This window comes from Hemicordylus capensis, chromosome 6 (assembly GCF_027244095.1).
Source record: "Hemicordylus capensis ecotype Gifberg chromosome 6, rHemCap1.1.pri, whole genome shotgun sequence".
Classification (NCBI taxonomy): Eukaryota; Metazoa; Chordata; class Lepidosauria; order Squamata; family Cordylidae; genus Hemicordylus; species Hemicordylus capensis.
In genome coordinates this window covers 146,146,157-146,164,422 of record NC_069662.1, presented here as the reverse complement: position 1 = coordinate 146,164,422, position 18,266 = coordinate 146,146,157, and the positions used below count along the sequence as shown (strand labels likewise).

At 43.7% G+C, this 18,266-nt stretch overlaps 1 protein-coding gene across 1 annotated transcript in view; it reads left to right on the top strand.

The window, feature by feature from the left end:
• The first annotated feature begins 299 nt into the window (after positions 1-299).
• The window catches only part of ARHGAP12 (Rho GTPase activating protein 12), a 192,124-nt gene continuing 174,157 nt past the window's right edge, over positions 300-18,266 (top strand). Inside the window, exons 1-2 of the mRNA XM_053260227.1 lie at positions 300-337; positions 7,565-7,685. The gene's annotated coding sequence lies outside the window, so the exon portion shown is untranslated. The remainder of the gene's footprint in view (positions 338-7,564; positions 7,686-18,266) is intronic.

Below are 18,266 nucleotides of genomic sequence, written 5' to 3'. Positions count from 1 at the left end.
GTTGTCTGGGGGCCCCACTGCCTGGAGGGGCCCCCCAGAGGCACCTCACGTGACTCCCCATTGCCCCCTGCCCAGCCCCAAGGCTCCTCAGCCACTTGCCCTCTTCGCCGTCTCTCCAGCTTGTTCTCCTGGCCGGCAATCCAGGCAGCAGACAAGCTGCAAAGAGCTCCTTTTCTCCCGCCTCTCAGCTGATCGGCGGGTGGGCGGGGCTTCCACGGAGGTCTGGTGTAGGCCTCTGTGAAGCCTGAACTCCAGTAGGGCCCAAGCCAGCCAGGAAGGAGGAGGCAGCCAGAGAGGCCTCCACTGTTCTCTGCAGCAGAAGACCCCCTGGTGCCAGGTAGTTTGAACTCCTTTTTGTGGTTACCTTCCCCACCCACCCCACCCAGATATATAGGGATCTGCTTGCCATAGGGCTTTGATATGGGGGGGAGGGACTGAGAAGTCTCTGAATATTTATTTTTAAACAGCTAGGAAAATTTGCTGGCTTAAAAAAAACTATCTAAAAAGTCCTATAAGTGGCTTGTTTCATGGCAGAAAATTACAAAAACTTCTGGAAGAAACAGTATTATATTTATTTTATTCATTCATTTATAAATGCACTTATGTTCAAGTTGTTTTGCAACCCAGAAGGTCTGAGTGAGAACTGTGAAGCATGTCTTCTGCTTTTATTTTATTTTATTTTTCTTGTGTGTGAACTGCTCCCCAATAACTTGCAGGGACTTCAGGGTAAATCTGGCCAACATGTGAATGCAGCACCTCTATTCCAGAGGAGATGTGTGTTAAAGGGCTTTAAAAGTCTCCTGTGAAAAACCTCCTGGAATCGAACTTGACTGAATTTGTTCAGAATTCTGAGAAAACAAACATAGGCTCACCCTGCATGGTTGAAAGTCTCCTTTGCTAATCTGCAGCGAGGGGCCCATTTTAATCATTCATCTTTCTAGTGTGTTCTAGGCATTAAAAGTAAAACAAATGTATAGTACTCAATGTATATCACTATATATTGTGACGTGTGCGTGTGTGTATTCAGTGAAATGTATTTCCAGGCAGCATACTTATTTTGGAATATCAGACTTAAATCCTTGGGGGCCTGGGGTGTGCGGAGGCCCTGGACTTTGAGTGGGGGGGCCCCATTTTAAAATCTTGTCTCTGGGCCCACTCCAACCTTGCTACGCCCCTGTGCCTTTGTCATGAACCCTGCCACGTATTAAGATCATCTGGGGAGGTCCATTTACAGTTGTCACTGGCTTGTCTGGTGGTGGCTCAGGGCCAGGCTTCCTCTGTGGATGCACCAAGGCTTTGGAATGCACTCCTTGTCAAAATGAGAACTTCTCCATCTCTGATTGCTTTAAAAAGACCCTGAAGACACACCTGTTTTCTCAGGCTTTTAATTTAAATTATTTTTTAACTGTTTCACTGTTTTTATTATGTGAAATTATTTTAATTGTTTCACTCTGTGAATTGTTTTTAATTGTTTTTTTAAATTGTGAAAGTGTTTTAATTGCTTTTATTGTTATATTGTAATTTGGATTGTGTACACCGCTTAGAGATGTATATATCAGGTGGTTAGAATTATGATTAAATAAATAAATATCTTTTGATTACTGGCTTAGACTGACTCAGCAAGATATCTTGTTGAGAGCCTCCTGGGTGTCTGCATAGGAATTTTCACTAGGACTCACCCATGCTGATAGATGTTGGTGGCAACATGGGCTACTTCACCTTCTGTGATTAAGCAAGATCTTTCAAACATTCTGGGGGGAAATGCTAGAAAGGATTTCCTTAACCATTGCAACACAATTATGTTCACTCCAGAATCCATTATACTGGGATTCATTTCCTCATTCAGTAACTTTGGAAACTCCAGAAAGAATGCTTAGGGCAGGGGTTCCCAACCTAGGTTCCTCCAGATGTTGCTGAACGACAACTCCCAGCACCCCCAGCCACAATAAATTGTGGTTGGGGTTGCTGGGAGTTGTAGTTCAGCAACATCTGGCGGAACCCAGGATGGGAACCCCTGCCTTAGAGCATTCCTTATTTCCATGCAACTGATTCTGCAGGACTGGAAAAGAAAATATTTGCCAACAATTAATCAGCGTACAGTTAACTTCTTAGTGCTGGCAGTTTTTGAGAAAATCTGGTGCCAGAAACCAGACCAGTTGTTTCATAGTATATGGGATGATTTCCTGGACATGTTTGTGCTTTGATTGCCTCACCTGGTGTTCTTGAAGGAGGAGGACATGAATAGGTTGATGTTGTGGGCATCATCTCTCCTTTTTTTGTATGTATGAATGGAATCCTTTATTACGATCACTGTATATACAAACAGATGATAATGTTAGCTGTTGATGGATCTTAACAGCAGCTGCACAAAATCTGGCAACCTTGTAGGTGGTAGAAGGTTTCTTGTCTGCCAGGAGGAGTATGGTGTAAAATTCAGCAGTCTGGCCGGGAAAGCGTGATAGCAAGGGAGAAATAAGACTGCACTGGCTATCATTATAAAAAGGAAGAAACAACAACACATGGTGGACATATTCAACCTCACCTGAGCCACAGGGGCATAACTGACTGGCCAGCGGGGTGTTCAAAAACCTTCCTGATAAGACTGCTGACAGTAAGGCATCATAGTTTGCTCTGAAGAAAACCCTGTGATGTCTCAGTAACGTGAGGGCCAATAGATAGCTAGCAGGTTCCTGGTTGAAGTCACCAAGGCACCTTCTTATGGTCTCGGGTATGGAGCTTAAATCATTCTGATGTTCAATGTCCAAGACCCTCTGTTTGAAGATCTCCTTCCTTGGCCTTACTGTAATCTAATAATGACAAATGTTCAGCAGAGAGGCTGAATGATGACAATTTACCCATCACTGCTCGTGTCTAGGTGGATTGAAACCTATCGGCCAACATAAGAGGGATCAATCCCAGAGGGGAGAAATGTATCCTAAGCCAATAACTGAGGATTAAAATCCATGCTTTTGCTTCCACCCTCTGGAAGCCCATTTCCAACCTCAATGCTGCATTGGAGATACATCAAGGGGCCCTGAATACAGCTCTAAGAAACTTAGATTGGATTATCTCCAGCAGCCTATAGTTAGGGTAGGGGCCCAGTTGTGAGCCATACAAAAGTTGGGACAATGATTTAGCAGCAAATAACTTTAGCGCTGTTATTTGGGATAACTTCTCCACCTTTGGAGTGAAAGAATCTTAACGTTGCTGAAGCATTTATTTGTGCCTGTTGGGCAACGTAGCCTACATGGGCCTTCCAAGACCTAGTGGCGTGAAAAACCACACCCAAATATTTAAAACTATTAATCTGCTCTATATGATTGCCTTCTATATGCCAGTTAAATCTTTTAGGCCTCTTGGCATAGACCATTATTTTGGATTTCTGGAAGTTAATTACCAAGTGGTTGTCCTTTCAATAAGTGGCCAGGAACCTAAGTGCTCTCCTAAGGCCCACAGGAGATGAGATGATAGAGGCAGCATCTGCATACAGCAAGATTGGGATAGCTGTGCCCGCAATAGTTGGGGAATGTAGCGCTGGATCGGAGAGATTATTAGCTAGGGTGTTTATGTAAAGATTAAACAGGGAGGGTGCCCAAATGCACCCTTGTTTAACTCCTTTACTGGTGGTTATTAAATGTGAAAGTGAGCCTTGAGGATTACATCTCATTCTTACACTGGTATTATCGTAGAGCTTCTGAATAAGAAAGAGTAAGTGCCTATCGATATTAGTGTCTCTGAGTTTTACTGAGAGGCTTATCCTTGAGATTGAATCAAAGGCTGCTTTGAAATCTACAAAGGCCACATACAAGGAAGACTTAGGTTTGTTGCTATATTTCCCAATCAGATGGCATAATACCAGGGTATGGTCCATGGTTGAGCGCCCTATTCTAAAACCAGCCTGTTCATCACCCAGAATACCTTCATTCTCCATCCAGTTTTGCAACTTCCAATCTAAATGCCTCACGTAAAGCTTACAACACTCAGCAGGCTACTTGGGCAACAGTTGGCAGGATCACGTCTATCCCCCTTTTTAAATATGGGCACTATAATGGCTATGCCCCAGTCTTCAGGTATGAGCCCAGTCCGATTTATGCATGCAAAGAGGGCTGCCAATACAGGGACCTACCAATCTGCATTAAACATAATCATTTCAGAGGAGATACAATCACAGCCCGAGGCCTTGCCAACTTTTAAGGAGTTAATAAACTTCTTAATTTTGGCAACTGAAACAGGTGGCCAATCAGGGAGTGGGTCATTTAAAAAATCTACTAGGGCTAGTTCCTCCTCCTGGGCTGAAGAGAGAGCTTTAAAGTGTAATTCCCATGTCTCCATAGGGACCTGACTAGTCAAATGGTAGGAATAATGCTCCGAGCAGCCAGCTGTAATACGCCAGAAGAGAGGGGAATTCTCTCTAACTGAAGCAATCAGCCACTGCCAGGACAACCTTTGAGCCTCTTTTTTCTTAGCTTTGATCAAGGATTTATATTGTTTTTTTTTCAGGATTAGTAGTGTTGAAGTAGTTGCACATTGAGGGTCTTGTTGGTACAATTTATAGTTTGCCACTAGAGCCTTCTTGGCAGCTACACGCTCTTGGTCATACCAACCTCTAGCCCTACCCATCGGCCGGCAGTTATAATTAGTTATTTGATGTACAAGATGGTCTCATATCATATGAATGAATGTCCCGTAATGATAATATACAAGCCCAACCTCTCCCCTTATTAACTCATCACGAAGTCCCATCATATCATCTGAGTTTAGCAAAATGAACTTGAGCCCATCTCTCATCCCATTTAATCCATACTTCCCCAGCCAAATTCCAAAGCAAACTTGAGGTTATTCTTAGAATGAGATGTCCCAGCTGTCAGGTTCGTCCTTAGAATCAAATGGCGATGGTCGCTATCAGAGCGGGTGTCAACCTCCATTTGAACAACACTACTAACCAGGTTATGGGATGTAAACCAATAATCCATGGTTGATATCCTGTTCCCAGAGCAGTAGGTAAATTCTACTGGATGGTCTCCACTCGCGACTCCATTTAAAATACACAAATCAAATTGCTTGGCTAACTGGGCCAAACACAGGCCTGCAAAAATGTATTTCCCATCCTTGGCCAGCCGGGGGTATGTGTAGAAGGGAGTCTCCCATATCTTCTGGTGGGAAAGCATGTAATAGGTATATAAAGCTGTGTCATCCTGCCCCATCCTTGCATTGAAATCACCTCCCACTAGAACATAAGCTAGGGGATTGGCTTCAATGCATTCCTCTAGATATTTGCTTAGGCTTTGCCATTGCTGCCCTACCTGGGAATGCTTACACAGAGGGGATAGGAATATATTAATCAGGACCAATTGAACATTATTAAACTGCAGTAAAACTGCAGTCACCCACTGGGCATGAAAGGGCATGGGAGTAATCTAAACATGAAGTCCTGTTGCAATTAATAAGGCCAATCCTCCTTTGGGTCTATCTCCCTTTTTTCTGGGCAGGGCATTGACATATTGTACATAGAAACCATCCACCTCAACCTTATCCATGGCCCAAGTCTCCTGCAGGAAAAGAATGTCAAATTTAGACAAGTATTCTATAAAAGAAATATTTCTAGATTTACAAGCCCAACCGGCTACATTCCACGTGCAGAAGGAGAGTCCGTGTTGATCTGATAATTGTCACTTGGGTAATTCAGTGGTGGCTGGGACCGAAGCCTGCTCTTCAGGTGGATTTAATTGCTGAACTGGATTAGTAGAGCTCGGGGCCTTATCCGACTCCGTTGGGCAGATGTCCAGGGGAGATTACTCTGTTATTTGGAGGCGTGCTGGAGGAGACATTTTGAGACTGGACTGATCCTTTTTCAAAGATTCTATAAGTTCAAGCAAAGATGGAAGGGGCCCCAGAAGATCCTCCAGCTTTTCCAATGATGAAAGAGGCTCAAAAGGGAATTGCTGATTTCCCTCTGGTTCCACTGAATCTGCATTGGAGTGCCTCTGAGTGTTCTCCAGAACTATTCCTGTCAGATGGTTTTGATTTGCAAGGAGTGTCTCAGAAATATCTGTTGAATCCGAAGCCAAGAGTCTTACTATGGGATTACCATCCTGGGTTTTGGGGTGCTTCAATTGCAGTGCTGTAGGGCTGTGAAGTTCTGCCTCAATCCCATCCACATCTTTTATCTCCTGGCTCAATTGTCTCAAATGCACCAATTGTAGCTTCATCAGGGACTCTGTTTCATGCACAGAGCTCCTCTCCACAAGCTCAGCAGATTTTAGAAAATCCTCCCCGACATTTAACAGACACATCTTCTAGGATAACGTTAGCAGACACATCATCTAGGATAATGGAACATTCAGTGAGGGGGTCCATCTGTATAAATTCAGAGTTCAGCGACTCTATTAAGTCCTTGTCTAGGGAGAAATTGTTTAAAGCAAATTGATCATGTTTCCCTACAGCCTCTGTTTCGCCAGGAGTTGAAATTCCAGAGTTATCAAATAGCTTACACTCAGTGTGCTGTTGACCAACTTTTGCAAGAGGACTCACAATTGTTTGAACTGGGGACAGAGCCTATTTGAGATTAAGCAAATTTGTATTGATTTCATTTATTCCTTGCTGCACCTCCTTTGCCGAATCATTTGAAGAGAAGGTTAAGCTATCCTCGCGAAGGCTGTCCAGAGTTTCAACTGTAATGCCTTGTTTATGGGAAACTATCTCAGCAGCTGGCTGTGGGAGCACATTTTCCACAGTGGGCTTATCAATGTTATGCAAATTCCGTCTGGCTTTTTTGGTAGTTTTTGGTGTGTGTGTGTGTGTACATGAAGATATGAGTGTATATTCACTGAAGTGTATAAATGTGTCTACACCAATCCTTCCTTATAAGTATATATACTTTTAACTGATTGCCCTGTGGAAATTGTTCAAATAGGAAATGGGAGGCTAAAGTGGGGAAGGCAGGGAAGGGGGGAAAGATGCGACTCAATATGCAGGTAATTGTAATTTCATTGTGTTGATACTTGAATAAAAAGTTAATTAAAATGTGATATCAGCACACTTATTATTATTTTATTTGTTTGTTTATTTGATTTCTATACCGCCCTTCCAAAAATGGCTCAGGGCAATTTTACACAGAGAAATAATAAATAAATAAGATGGATCTCTGTCCCTGAAGGGATCACAATCTCAAATGGAACATAAGATAGACACCAGCAACAGTCACTGGAGGTCCTGTGCTGGGGGTCGATAGGGCCAGTTACTCTCCCCCTGCTAAATAAAAGAGAATCACCATGTTAAAAGGTGCCTCTTTGCCAAGTTAGCAAAGTTAATTGAAATAGTGCTGTCTTGACCTCACAAGTTGGAGAAGTGGTTTCTGGTAGATAGACTCTATTATCTATTTTTGTTGAGCGTAAGGATTAAGTACAGCTGCATTACTAAAGTTTCATGAGACATGAAGTATTACAATACATGGCTTTTTCACAATTTAACTTTGAATGGCTCCAATAAGTGCCCATTGGATCTTGCTAGTGGTTCCTCATCCGCTTTCAACTCTCTCTCTCTCTCTCTCTCTTTCTTTTTCCAGGATAGGATGTGCAATTACTTATCCTACAAAGTTGACATATGCATATGTGAACAAGTAAGATGCCTGTCTGTGTTGCTGCACAACGACTTTTCCTCCTTACTTTTCCAGCTATGAATACACGGTATGTGAAATCTCACAGCAATGCCCCGCTAGCCTATTTTTAACAGTAGCTATATTTCCCATACCTCAATTATTTGAGGCTATTTTGTAATGCTACTTCACGTACATGATTATATGATTGGGTTAAACAATCATGTTGAGAGAAGATTTTCTGCCTTCCAGCCTTATTAAATTGCAATGTGCTATGATGACAAATCAAGCAGTGACTTTATCACTCTAGAGATATGGGTGTTTTGTGAGTCACAGCCTCATGAGGCATGTGACTAAACATATACACAGTATACATATATATGGTGTGTGTGTGTGTGTGTGTGTGTGTGTGTGTGTGTGTGTACAGCAGATGAAATCTGCTGCCAACTCTTTGCCTAGAAAAATGAGTCTTGTTCACAAGTCAACAAGATAACATCACCAGAATCCCTCCTAAAGGTGCATGCACTCTATATGTGGCATAAGAGCTTTGTATTTTGAAGCCTAGGTGACAGGCGGGGAAACATATAGATTCATCCTGTGTACTGTTTGATCTGTATGAGTTTACTTCTAGGAATCCTGAAGCTATGATGTGGTAGTCAGCCCCGTCTTTCCGGCAGATGGCAATAAGTCATAATGGATGAGCAAGGCAAATGGAATGTTCTGGAGCAGTGGCTGGTCAGGGTGTGAATAATATCATGAAACCTTGAGCTTCCATTGCTGTAACACGGGCGGAAGAGAAAACACTCAGTTCTAGGAGAAACAGAGGTGCAGGGCGTGGGCGGGGAGGTAATCGATGGTAAAAACTATTAGAGTAATGCATGCACCAGGGAAAAGATGGATGTATAATTCATCTCTGGTCCTCTGGGTGGGATTTAGACTAGGCAGGTTTCTCACCAATTTGGCTGGCCTATAAAGCGGAGCAGAGGTAGAAGCACATAGTTTTTGCAAATGACTGATTGCAATAGAGAGCCTTGGGGAAATGTTGCATCAACATTAGTGTACATTTGTTGCCATTTGGCACTAAAGGCCATACTTTTCAATGATATTTCATTCATATCCTACATTTCTTTCTCCAATAAAAGCACAAACCAGCTTTCATAAGAACAGCCCTGCTGGCTGAATCAAGCCAAAATGCCTATCTCGTCAAGCATCCTGTTTCACACAGTGGCCCACCAGAGGCCTCTGAGAAGCCCACAGGCAAGAGCTGAGGGCATGCCCTTTCTCTTGCTGTTTCTCTCCTATTCAGATGCATTTTACCTCCGACACTGGAGGTGGCCTATAGTCACCAGTCTAGTAGCCATTGATAGACCTAGCCTCCATGAATGCACTGTGTGAAAAAGTGCTTTCTTTTGTTGGTCCTAAAAACAAAAGAATGCAAAATATGACAACAATAATTGATATCACAGTGCAGAACCACATCAACAATCAGCTTCATATAAAGCAGTATCCAGACTGGGGCAACTTCTTGTTTTTTGGACTACAGCTTGCATCATCCCTTGCCTTGGCTGTTGTGGCCAGGGATCATGGGAGCTGTAGTCCAGAGACAAATAAACCGAGCCTGGACAGTATCAAACAATACAATAAACTTGTTAAATTAATAAAGGGTGAATGGATTTGGAGAGACCTGACTGAGTATTTCAGAATAATAAGAATTATGGAAATAGGACAGAAAAAATTGCACTAAATTATGCATCAGTATTTTTGGATGGATTAGCTGAATGTATGACTGCAGTTGTCAAATGCTTTGCCATGCCTGTTTCAAGTGTGTCATAAATATTGCCATTAATAGCAGTTTTTACTTCTGTCAATAAGGATTTGTGTGCTGAGTAGGGGGTTTATCAATAAAGGTGTTGAAGGTGGAATGGAAAACTAGAGAATGGTCTTGATGCTCAACTAAAACCCAGTATAACATCCTTTCTTGCTTTTTGCACAGCGCACACACACACACACACACACACTTTATTTACTTCCAACAGGAAATACTTCTGTCAGTGAGTACAAACCCCATAGCACTGCATTCCAAATGCACTGGGTTCAGGCTGAATTCCTGCCATTTGTTCTCCTTCCTATTCCTGTGTTCAGCTGGCCCTGCCTCTGTGCCTTTGGAGCACGATGACTTGAATAGAGCACCGGCCTACACAGCTGGATTCTGGCGGCTCCAGCATAGAAGGAAGAGTATCTTTGGTTAAGGAACAGTGATGAATATGCCATTAACATGGCACCATAAGTGAACTAGAATGCCACAGGACTTGCTGTGTAATCACTTCCTGTTTATGAGTATGACCGTCTGGAGTTAGGCTGCTCGGATAAATATGACGTTTGAAGTATTTTGCATTTCGAATAGAAGTCTATTGCATTGGCTCCAAAAGAAATCATTAAAATTTAAAAATGTTATACATTTGGTTTTTGAATCTGACCATATTCTTGTAATGGTTTTTAATTCATTATCCATTCTTGTGGCCCCTATTGAATTTGGGGTGGGAGGTGGGAAGGCAGAGGGAGAGCAAGGTGAATGCCATCTGTTGCTCATTAAAAAAATGAGAGAACAGTCTCCTACTTTATGTAATTTATTCTTAAAATGTAAACCAGTTCCACAAGTCTCAGGGCAGCTTACAAAATAAAATAATCAAAACAGAACATCATATCCAGCATGGTGTAGTGGTCAGAGTGCTGGACTAGGACCGAGGAGACCCGAGTTCAAATCCCCATTCAGCCATGATACTTGCTGGGTGACTCTGGGCCAGTCACTTCTCTCTCAGCCTAACCAATTTCACAGGGTTGTTGTGAAGAGAAACTTAAGTATGTAGCACACCGCTCTGGGCTCCTTGGAGGAAGAATGGGATATAAAATGTAGATAATAATAATAATATCATCAAATATCACTAAAAAGCAGCACAGCAGGATAAAACAGCAGCAGCATTAAAACAGAAGTAACTATGATTAAAATACAGGAAGTCCTCAGACTTACATCACAATTGGTTCCTGAAAACTGTGTTAAAACATTTTAACTCAGGACCTATTTTCCCATAGGAAACAGTTATTAAAAAGGGTTTAGTTCCTGAACCAAAGCCAGAGACCAAATCTTTTTCTGCCGTTGCCAAAGCTGGTGGTGTGTAGACATGCAGCAGATAAGCTGATCGTGGAGAATCAGAAGTCACTCACCCTTGCCACTCACTCTTTTCTTGGCTTTTTCTCACTTTTCTATGGAGGGGAGGAAGGAAAGTCGGCAGCTTCCCTCTGTCTCCTCCTCCTCCTGGACAACAGTTAGATGGGGATGAAGGGAGGGCATGTGGGCAGGAAGTGATGTGTGGGCTGGGAACAGACTGGGCTGTTTTCCTCTCACTGTCACAGTACAGCAGCTGAGCCTGGAGGAGGAGTGGAAGTAGCAATGGGAGGAACATTTTGGTTGGGCGAGTCAGCCAATCACTTAGCCTCGGATGTTGCAGCAGCAGCAGCAGCAGCTGCCTCCAGGACTTCTAGTCTCGATGACAATGTGAACCTGAACGCCATTGTCACCTCCCCTAGCCCATGTATCAGCAGCCATATACCAGAACCTTCCTTCCTGCAGTGAGTGTTGTAAAGTTGAAACAAAGTAGCAATTTACAAACGTCTTACGTGCCATTTGTCTTAACTCGGGACATCTTCAGTCGAGGACTGCCTGTAAATCAGGAATCCTCAGCGTTGGGCCCCCAGATGTTCTTGGACTTCAACTCCCATAATCCCCAGGCCCAGTGGCCTTTGGCTGGGGATTATGGGAGTTGAAGTCCAAGAACATCTGGGGACCCACACATTGAGAATCCCTGCTCTAGAGTGTCTCCTCAGTTTGCCTGCCATACCTTCTTTCAGTAGCAGCTCAAGCCTCAGTGCAGCTGAGGCAAGGTGCCAAAAGTCCATCACCTTGTGTGCATCCAGTCTTCACCTGGCACCAAAAAAGCATGAGATTTGGTGCCAGGCAAGCTTTACTGGGGAGAGCATTCCACAGACAACCTGCGGCTGCTGATAAGGCCCTTCTACCAGTCACCATGCACAACCTGTGGAGGTGAGAGGGAGCACCCAATGAAGGTCCTCAGTAGATGACCTTTGCATCTGGACTGGTTCAGGGGAAAGTAGGTGGTTCTTCAGATATCCATGTGCCAGCACCTGGGGCCTTGCAAGTAATTTGAATGGTTCTTGAAAGGGACCTTCGGGCAGTGGAATTGTTAACGCTTGGTGATCGGGTTGGTCCTGGTTTGCTATCTGGCAGCCCACATTTTAGACCAGCTTCAGAGAAGTCTTCAAAGGCAGCAGTGAACAATGAATGCATTGCAATACTGAAGGCAAATATTATTATGTTTGGGTAGTTTGGAGAGGGATAAGGCAAAGACCACACAGGAAAGGCTGTTGTCTCACATTAGGCATGATTTCTTGAATTTCTTGGGGGGAAACCAAAGCGTAAACTGCAGAACACATTTGATGCAACAGTAACCAAAAACGGAGAGAAAGGTTGGAACACTTACACATGTATTTGGAAAAAACACATATATGTGAGCTTTATTGCAAAAACAGGAATACTGCAAATGTTCTGTCCAGCAAGCAGGATGGTCTTTTTAACATGTAAAAAACTAATTTCCTCTCACCCTGCAACAGCTGAAAAGAATATGATCAGAATGTTCAGCCAGCTGCATGGCCTAGTGGGACTGAGCAATCGCAGGTGCCTCTGCAGGATGACAAAATCCGATGCTCCCCCATCTGGCTCTGGTACTTCATATTTGCTGGCTTCATATTTGCCAGCTAATAAAGGATGTTATGAGAACAGCAATAAGCAGAATTCAGCTGAATACATTTTTAACCAGTGGCTGATTTTATCAGCCAGCCAGATCTTCACACAGGAAGCTGCCTTATACCAAGTCTATTTAGCTCAGCATTGTCTACTGACTGGCAGCAACTCTCCAAGATTTAAGGCAGGAGTTTTCCCCTACCCTAACCCTAATCCTAACCTAGGGATGCCAGGGATAGAACCTGGGACCTTCTACATGCAAAACAGATGCTTTTCTTCTGAGCTAAAGCCCCATCCACTATGCCAGAGCTGGGCAAACTTGGCCCTCCAGATGTGGTTGAACTACAACTCCCATCATCCCCAATTCTGGGGATGATGGGAGTTGAGATTCAAATAACCATTGAATCACAGTGCTGTGGATGATGGGAGTTGTAGTTCAACCACATCTGGAGGGCCACATTTGCCCAGCCCTGCCTTATGCTGATGGTTAGAGTGTTCGACTAGGACCGGGAAGACCCAAGTTTGAATCCCCATTCAGCCATGAAACTCACTGGGTGACTCTGGGCCAGTCACATATCTCTCAGCCTAACCTACCTCACAGGGTTGCTGCGAGGATCAACATAACCATGTACATCGCTCTGAGCTCCTCAGAGGAAAAGTGGGATATAAATGTAAAATAAATTAAAAAATAAAAAAAAATTGGGCCCCTTGCCTGTTGGGGTTTGTGATTATTTAGCAAAGCACCAAAGAAGCTACCACTCCAGTTACAGAGTGCAGAGTTTAGATGTTGCAGCTATTTGAGTAACATGCATGGAGATCACTATAGATTCTAAGTTACTTAACTAGTTTATTGGTGAAGTACATTTGAGATAGGAAAGACCTATCCTATTTATCAGCTACATAATGAATAGGTAGGGAGAGAGAGAGAGAGATGTTTCCATCTTCTCTCTAGAAGGAAAGGAAGAGGACTGACTCACTACAGGAAGTACCTGAGGAGTCAAGGCAGGAGTCATACAGCAGAGGCAAGCAGGGACAGGTAAGGAGACCCTCACTGCTCCCAATGCCCCTAGTGGTCATTAGGATAGTTGGTGCAAAAGGTCGATGCACTGGAACTCCATCTCCAACATTGCCTCCCATAGCATCTTCATTCTCCAGATATTCAACTATTCTGATGTTTTAAAAATATTTAAAGTATGAAATAACCATTTAATCACAGTTGACTTAGGTGTTCAGAATATAATCATATGTACCAATTGTCCTTATGTATCAGGGACTGTCCTAATTTTTTTAAGGCACTTGTTCCTGGTAAACTACTCTCCCATTTTTACTCTTTTTGGGATGCCTTGTCAAAATGAGTTCCTAGTGCAGTCATTCTTCAGGTTTCAGCTTCATGCTTGAAGTTTTGAGGAGTTAAATCTTGGGGTGCCTGGGTGGATGCCTTTTGTCTCTAGTGCATATGCATGTCAACACATGCTTATTAAACACTAAGGCATCATGCTTTAATTGACATATGGCATTATCTGCCACAAGATGTGGTGATAGGCAACAACCTGAATGGCTTTAAGAGGGGTTTGGATACATTCTTGGAGAAGAGCTCTATCGATGGCTACTAGTCTGAGGGCTATAGGCCACTTCCAGCCTCAGAGGCAGGATGCCTCTAAATACCAGTTGCAGGGGAGCAACAGCAGGAGAGAGGGCATGCACATACCTCTTGCTTGTAGGCTCCACAGAGGCATCTGGTGGGCCACTGTGTGAAACAGGATTCTGGACTAGATGGGCTTTGGGCCTGATCCAGCAGGGCTGCTCTTATGCAGTGCATGATTTGCTATTTCATACACTGCAGCTGCTGAGGTATTTGAACCGTTAATAAGACAATGTGGGACAATTATATTGGTCTAGTAACCCAAAAACCCATCACTCCCCTACTGACTTTTCAATGAATGCAGGACATAACAGGGCGATTGTAGACTAGTAAATGAATATGCTGTGCAGCCAGGAGATGAAGAGTGTTCAACAAGGTCTTACAGCGGTGGGCTTGAGATTCATGAAATGACCCTTAGTAGAGAAATAAGGGTGTTACAAGAACATCCCTATTTTCACCTGTGTAATGTTAGTGGGTATATACTCTTAACCAGTAAACTCTTGTTTTCCTGCTCACTCTTAGCAATCTATTGGTTAAATGCTGATATTATATTACTGAAATGTTGTCTTGTTTATGAGATGGATTATTGCTGATTTTAAAAAAATGCATTTATATGAATCGATTTGTTCTTTATTGTTTTTTATTGGTATTGTTTGTTATTGTTCTTGTCATTTTGATATTGCTGGATTGATTGTTTGACCTTCCTGTTGGCTGCTTTGGGCTTACTTCAGGAAAGAAAAGCAGGCTATAAATATTCAGTTAAATTGAAGACTGCGATTCCATGTTGGGCAGCTGGATTTAAGGCCCAAAAGAACTCTGGTGCATTGCACATGGCTGGTTAGAGTCAAGAACATAAGAACAGCCCTGCTGGATCAGGCCCAAGGCCCATCTAGTCCAGCATCCTGTTTCACACAGTGGCCCAGCAGATGCCTCTGGAAGCCAACAGGCAGGAGTTGAGGGCATGCCCTCTCTCCTGCTGTTTGAGGGATGTGATAGATCTTCCTGTTCTGGATGGGGTTGCACTCCCCCTGAAGGAACAAGTAGTGCTTGGGAGTGCTTCTGGACTCAGGCCTCACTCTGGTTTCTCAGGCTGAGGTTATGGCCAGGAGCGCTTTCTATCAACTTCGGTTGATATGACCGCTCCGTCCGTTGCTTGAAAATAGTGATTTCAGTCTGTGGTGCACTCTCTGGTAACCTCTAGGCTTAACTACTGCAATGCGCTCTATGTGGGGCTGCCTTTGTATGTAGTTCAGAAACTTCAGTTGGTTCAAAATGCAGCGGCTAGATTGGTCTATGGGGTGTCTTGGAGAGACCATATTACTCCTGTTTTAAAGCAATTGCATTGGCTACCAATAGGTTTCTGGTTAAGATACAAAGTGCTGGTGATTACCTTTAGAGCCCTAAATGGCTTAGGACTGGGTTACCTAGGAGAGTGCCTTCTTCTGCATGATCCCCACCACAAACTGAGTTCATCGAGAGAGGTCTGTCTCCATATGCCACTTGTCTGGCAGTGACTCAGGAGCGGGCCTTCTCTGTAGTCACTCCTAGGCTGTGGAATACACTCCCTATAGGCATTCGTGGTTTAACATCTTTGCCAACCTTCAAAAGATCTCTTAAGAAACATTTTTTCAGCCAGGCTTTTAGTAATATCTGAATGATTTAAATTTTCAAATTGCTATTTTTAACAGTGTATTATTTTGTTTTTCTTGTGTTTATTTTTGTGAACTGCCTAGAGCCTTTGGAGTCAGGCAGTATATAAATTAAATAAATAGATAAAATAAAATAATACTTAGAGGCATCTTGCCTCTGAGGTTGGAGGTGGCCTATAGCCACCACCAGACCAGTAGACCATGAATTTGTCTAAGCCCCCTTTAATGCCATCCAAGCTAGTGGCCATCACCACATCCTGTGGTAGAGAATTCCATAGATTAATTATGCATTAAGTGAAAAAGTACTTCCTTTTGTTGATCCTAAATTTCCTGGCCTTCATTTTCATAGGATGACCCCTGGTTCTAGTGTTGTGAGAGGGGGAGAAAATGTCCTCTCTGTCCTCTCTCTCTACTCCATGCATAATTTTTATAAACCTCTACCATGTCTCCCTGTAGTTGCTAGAGCTTGTGCTTTAGTCAGGGTTGGCCATTCCATGAAGCAGGGCAAGGCAGTCACCTCAGGTGTGGATGTGAGGAGGGATGCAAGGCAGTGGTACCTCTAATATTTTTCATCTCTGCGTGGAATGAGTTTCATTCTGGGCAGCAGTATCAAGGCAGTGTGTGCACATATGCATCCAGAGTGGGACCTTCCTGATTCAAACTGAGTGGGATTTAAAATTAACTGAGCAGACATTAAAAAATCTTGTGAGTGTGCACACGCCTTAGAGGGAACATAGGTGCAAGGGGGAAGCAAACACTGTCCCCCCAGGGCCCCCACAACCACAGGCACAGGGGGCATCATATTGTCCGTCTCAGGCAGCAAAGGTTTTTGGGCCACCTGTTGGGGACACCCCCCTGACCCCAACATTAAACCCAGAACCACCAGCCCAGAATTATATGGAACCCAGGCCTGTGTCTGATTCCATTTTATAGGAGTTCAATTAAATGCCTGAACTCAAGGTGAACTGACACCCAAATCTCATGCCTGCCTCATGTACTGCTCTGTGAAGGAAGAGGCGATCCAGCATTATATTGTGAAATGGGTACTCAAAGAAGCACATAAGCCAGGCCAGAACAATCCAAATGTTAAAATCTAACTCACTATCAGATAATGTCTGTGGAAGAGGCCAGGGGCTGATCTCCCCTTTCCTGTTGCAAGAAGTCTATGTTAATATTTGTCAGTGATTGCTCTGCTATGCCCAAAGGGGATTACTCAGTTGCTGTCTATAGAAATTCCACCCTAGAAGAACACCTGTAGATTTAGTCCTTTTACTAACACCTTCTGGGACCAGGCCCAAATCTGGGGACAAGAGAAGATGCCCATTTGCAGCTCAGAGATGCAGATTTGCTTTGGGCAATGTCCCCTCCTCAAGATAGCAGCTAACAGAAGATGAGATTAAGATCTCCCTGGACTGGGCTAATATCCTGAATAATTAAAAGACATTATCCAGAAGGTAACAGCATTGTCACCTTTTTGGGGACCCAGGAAAAGATGAGATTTGAATAGACTCTATGAGAGATCAAAGGAAAATACAACTATAAAGAATGAGGCTTACTGGACAGAGAGCTAGCAATGTGCCTACAAGCAAGATCTGCTCATGAGCAATCCAAGGGTTTGCTGCCCAAGCCGCAGGGCTAGAGGCAGGAACTCTTTCCATGGGAGAAGGGACTGATTGTGACTTCTGCTGTGAAGTGAGAAGTCAAGACTTCCCCAGCCATGGTACCTCCACTCTCTGCCTCGCTCTGAGCAAACTGTCTGCTTAACCAGTCTGCTTGACCACCAGAAGCCAGACCACTGCTCCCAAGTTGCTGCTCCCAGCTACAGCCTCTCTCCTTCAGCTGAAGGATCCACCGTTCTCAAGCTTCTGATCCTGGTAATATGCTGCCTTCACAAGCCTTGGATCCCTCTTCCCTCCTTCCTACTAATCACTGCTACCCCCTTCCTAAGCCCCCCCTTCCTCCTCCTCCTTTCTCTGCTTCTCTCTAAATATTTTATTTAGGATTTGTTAGATTATTAGATATCTGTAATTACTGATTGCACACACATATGTTAGTTAGGCACATTGCACTACACTTTGAATCGGAAACATGTTTTTAATGTGGATTATTTTATCCTGATGAGCAACTTTTTATAATAAAGCCCATTGAACTTTCTGAGTGTTTCTCTCTCTCTCTCTGTTTGCGTGCCTAGCTCCTACATGGTCACCATCTCCAAGAACCAATTCAGTTTGTGTATGATGTGACTTTGCCTCTTTCCCTCTGAGCATGTACAGAGTGCGAAACCAGGTGTAGTTCACAACACACCCTTGGCTCTAGAACAGGGCTGCGCACAACTTCACCCCTCCTGCAGATGTTGGATTGCAACTCCCATCATCTCTGACTATAGGCCACTGTGGTGTGGGATGATGGGAGTTGTAGTTCCAAAACAGCTGGAGGGCCAAAATTGTGCAGCCCCCTGCATCTAGTATCTTCATCTCCTACCTCATCACCCTGCAAATCCATGAGTGAGAAATCCTGGCAGTGTGACCTTCTTCTAGAGCAGGGGTAGGCAAACTCAGACCTCCA